Source organism: Eptesicus fuscus, chromosome 11, assembly GCF_027574615.1.
Source record: "Eptesicus fuscus isolate TK198812 chromosome 11, DD_ASM_mEF_20220401, whole genome shotgun sequence".
NCBI classification, from domain to species: Eukaryota; Metazoa; Chordata; class Mammalia; order Chiroptera; family Vespertilionidae; genus Eptesicus; species Eptesicus fuscus.
This window is the reverse complement of record NC_072483.1, coordinates 92681524-92686440: the sequence shown is the minus strand read 5'-3', so window position 1 is coordinate 92686440 and position 4917 is coordinate 92681524. Positions and strand designations below refer to the sequence as shown.

The 4917-nt window shown below is 47.6% G+C and overlaps 1 pseudogene; it reads left to right on the top strand.

The window, feature by feature from the left end:
• The first annotated feature begins 914 nt into the window (after positions 1-914).
• Positions 915-1366, top strand: LOC129150716 (40S ribosomal protein S15a-like; annotated as a pseudogene).
• The last annotated feature ends 3551 nt before the right edge of the window (positions 1367-4917 follow it).

Below are 4917 nucleotides of genomic sequence, written 5' to 3'. Positions count from 1 at the left end.
AAAAGGGAAAATGTCACTATCAGCTGGTCTAACACACCAGGCAGCTCACGCGGACCCCATTGAACCTGAACAGGAACGTGAGAGGGGCCTGGGGACACGGGCCAGGCAGCACGCCGGCCGGGAGCCAAGAGGCGGGCCGCCAGGACTCGGCCACCTTCCAGCGCCGCCCTCAGCGGGCCCCCTGGCACGGGGACCATCGGAACTTTGCCAGCTCAGAGCCGGACACTCGCCCCCCCACCACGCTCTACTCTGCCGCTGCCCTGCTGACGGCCCCTCCGAAGGCTCCTCGGTCAGTGCATGCACCATGAGCGGCCCATTGCGGAGACCAGGTTACACGTGTTGAAAGTGCACAGATTGACACGCCTCCATGTGGGGGTGGGGGGACGAGAAGAGATAAACCAAAGAACTTACGTGCACAGCCATGGACACGGGCAATAGGAGGGTGAAGATGGAGCGGGGGGGGGCGGGGGTGGAAGAAAAGGGGGGAAATGGGAGACATCTGTAATACTATCGACAATAAAAATATATTTAAAAAGAGAAAAAAGCCCCTGGAGGGAGATTATAGGAATTAGAGTATACTTAAAAGCCAATAAATAAAAAAATAAAGTTAAATACGATTTTAATACATAGAGTGAATTACACATCATTTCTTTAGACTATGGTGAATTTTTAGGTCGTTATTACAGAGGTAAATACCATTCAGTGTGAGTGAGTGTGTGCGTGTGTGTGCTTTTGTAATTTGGGGTGGTTGTTTTTAAGAGTTCGCCAGCTCTCATCATTTATAGCTAGCTAGAGAACCAAGGATGATCCAGGGGGGAAATGAAACAACCATGTTTAATTGGCGTTCCTGTGTCAGCAGCGAGCACAGTCAGGGAGTTCAGGACAGAAGACAGTCAACAGTCATCTAGTCTTTCCGCCATCGGTCTGTGCCGCCACAATGGTGCGCATGAACGTCCTGGCTGATGCTCTGAAGAGTATCAACAATGCCGAAAAGAGAGGCAAACGCCAGGTTCTCATTAGGCCGTGCTCCAAAGTCATCGTCCGGTTTCTGACTGTGATGATGAAGCATGGTTACATTGGCGAATTTGAAATTATTGATGACCACAGAGCTGGGAAAATTGTTGTGAACCTCACAGGCAGGTTGAACAAGTGTGGAGTAATCAGCCCCAGATTTGATGTGCAACTCTAAGGTCTAGAAAAGTGGCAGGACAACCCGCTTCCAACCCGTCAATTTGGTTTCATGGTCCTGAAAATCTCAGCGGGCATCATGGACCATGAAGAAGCAAGACGAAAACACACAGGAGGGAAAATCCTGGGATTCTTTTTCTAGGGATGTAATACATATGTGGAAATAAAATGCCTCAAAGGACAAAAAAAAAAAAACAGTCATCTAAGCAAAAACGCACACCTCACTCCTGGTCCACGGAACTAGGGAAGAGGAGGCTCGCTGAATGTGTGAGTTATCTTTCAATATGTAAACTCAAGACTCAAGAAACAGGGAGGTTAGCCCCAGCCGGTGTGGCTCAGTGGATAGAGCGTCGGCCTGTGGACTGAGGGGTCCCGGGTTCGATTCCGGTCGGGGGCATGTACCTTGGTTGTGGGCTCATCCCCAGTGGGGGGTGTGCAGGAGGCAGCTGATGGATGTTTCTCTCTCATCGATGTTTCTAACTCTCTATCCCTCTCCCTTCCTCTCTGTAAAAATCAATAAAATATGTTTTTTTAAAAAAGAAACAGGGAGTGTAGTTTTGGAGCAGTGGTTTTGGGATGTAAGTTATTCGTAGGAACGAAGCGCACACTCTGTGTTGTTTTCCCTGGAACGAGGGGGATCGTGGGTTGATATTGCCGATGGTGATGACTGTGGGCCTGGTGGCACTCGGGGTCACGGGCCCCCCGTCCTGCAGACAGGCTGTGGGGCGCTGCTGAGTGCTTCCCAGGCAGCTCTCTGCGTGCCGCTCCCGCACGAAGGGCGGCTGATGTGTGTGGTTGACCAACACGGAGTGTGTGAGTGAAACAACGAGAGGTCTACCGGAACCTCAGGCGCTTGTCAATGATGCGAATGGCTGCTGTGCTGAAGGGAGCAACAGCCGTGGATACGGGCATATTCCCGCCGTTTTTAAAATCTTCCACTGAAAAATCTACAAAACTCCTTGTTTGTTGGTGGGTTTTTTTTTCTTTGTTTCTATTGTTTTCAGAGAGAGGAAGGGAGCAGGAGAGAGAGAGAAACATCAGTGATGAGAGAGAATCATTGATCAGCTGCCTCCTGCATGCCCCCTACTGGGCATCAAGCCGGTAACCTGGGCCTGTGCCCTGACCAGGAATCGAATGGATGACCTCTTGGTTCACAGGTCGACGCTCAACCACTGAGCCACACTGGCCTGGTGAAACCCTACCTTTACATTTAGACTTCATTGTTAACATTTTAATCCATGATACAGAATTTATTCAAATTTGTAAATTCATCACCATATTCCTAGTGGATGTACATATCTAGTTTACACTTGTATTACAATGGTGCATCTATGTCTAACCTCATGTTTTACCAAAATAAATTTAAAAGTAAATGTATATAGTGATATTAGAGAAATGGTAATTTTATACACATATTCAAATACAAGATATTTTTCAATAACTGGGTGACTTGACATATAAAATTATTTTGTTGATCAATAAGAAACCAATATAAAATAAGTCACTAAAGTGTCATTCTGGCCCTCGCCAGTGTGGTTCAGTGGTTAGAGTTCCTTCCACCAAAGGATTGCTGGTTTGATCCCCAGCCCCGGTCCAGGTGCATGTGCCTCTCTCACATCAGTCTCTCTCTCTCTCTCTCTCTCTCTCTCTCTCTCTCTCTCTCTCTCTCTCTCTCTCTCTCCCTCTCTCCCTCTCTCCCTTCCTCTCTCTTCCTCTCTTTCTCTCCCTCCACTCTATCTAAAATCAATGGGGGAAAAAATAAAGTGTGATTCTGGATCTTTTTCTAGCCAGAGTCTCTTTGAGAACTAATGGGTACATAGATATACATATAATAATTTAAGTTAAATACATGAGGGTTCTATAATCCCAGGATTAAAATGCATGTACACTGAATTTCCATATGGCACTAACGTTCATGTTGCTGAAGAGCAAGTGCGTGCTACGTTCCCCGTTCACAGCCCAGGTCAGTCCGTGCCTCCGAGGAAGGAAAGCACAGTGTAAACAACCAGCACAACTGGGACTTCCTGTCCTTCCCCAGAAAACGGCACCCGGGTTCCTAATCAGTCCGGCGTGTTTGAACGGAGGAAGCCTGATCTGATTATGGGGTTTCTTTCCTTTTAGAGTGTGGCTCAGTGCACGACGGGACTCCTTACAAGGGTTGATATACCCCCCAATGAAGTCTAGCAGATTGCACATTAGCACCTGGTAATGAAGCTAATCTATAAGGCACACACAATCACAGGTTCCCAACTCAGCTTCTAATCAGTCAGACACCAAAGGGAAGACAGTTTCTAAGGCAAATGCTATTTTCGGTATTCACGCATCCAGGGTTGGGGGATGAGAAGAGAAAACCAGGGGGGTTTTCTGAAATAAGTAAAAGGTGTTAGACCGTCTTTAAGGAGAGAGGGAGACAGAGAAGGTCAGAGAGTCTGATGGCCACTGAAGGGAAATAATCCGGACACGTGGCATTGCTCTTAGAGAAGCTGGGGGAGGGCGGGGAGAAAGAAAAAACTCAAAGATGGGAGTCAAGAAAAACTGACATTAGGCTCCCTGGGAATAAGCTCAGATAAGTTTTTGAGTTTAAAAATAGGGGGGGAAAATGGGCAAGGACTGCATGTTGCTCAGCCGGAGGGTTTGGGTGTGTAGAATGCGGACACGAGATTGGATCTACAGCGGAACGAGAGCACCGAGGTAAACTCCCGGGGACCAGGAGCAGGTGTGATGTTCAGTGTCACCTCAATGGAACCTGGGCAGCAGGAAGGAGGAGGGTGCGGGCGGGGCTCGGTGGGGAGAAGAGCAGTGACAGGACATCGGAGTGGCAGGTCCAGCAGCCGCTCCAGAAGAAATGACATCCAGGACTGCACCGCAGGCGACCCAGGAAGGAGCCGGGCGTCATATGAAAGAGCAGCGGGATATCACAGCCACAGGTACATGACAGGCGACAGAGAGAAACGCTGAAACCACGCCAGCTCCTTCCCTGAGCTGCCGGGAACGTGACAGCTCCATCCCGTTAGCTGGACGTTGTACCCGTAAGAAAAGCCGGAGAAACACCAGGGGAATCTGTCTTCATCTGTCCCTGAACCTGACAACAGGGCACCCGGTCAGACTCGAAGGAAGCAGATGGTGTGGGAAACGGGACACACTCCCAGACAAGAAAAAGCCGCAGGAGCTCATCGCCACCAAACCAGCATGACAAGAAGTGTTACAAGGACTTCTTTAAGGATAAATACTAGTAAATAAATAAATATAATAAAATGGCAATAACTACACACCTATCGATAATTCTTTACATGTAAATAGATTAAATGTTCCAATCAAAAGACATAGGGTGGCTACATGGTGAGGAAAATGGGACCCATATGTATAGAGACCCACCTGAGGTCGAAAGACACACAGACTCTGTGCCTGAAGAAATGGGAAAAGATATTTCATGCAAATGGAGATGGAAAACTCCTGGGGTGGCGATATTTATATCAGACCAATTAGATGGCAAACAAAGGCTATAACAAGAGTCCAAGACGGACCCCGCAATTTCACTTCTTGGTATTTATCGGAAGAAACCCAAAACATTAATTGGAAAAGACATATACATCCATATATTCATTGCAGAATTGTTTACAATAGCCAAGATAAGGAAGCAACCCACGTGTCCATTGGCAGACAAATGGGTAAAGAAGATGTGTTTCACATACACAATGGAATGTCACTCAACAATTTTCTTAAAAAGGT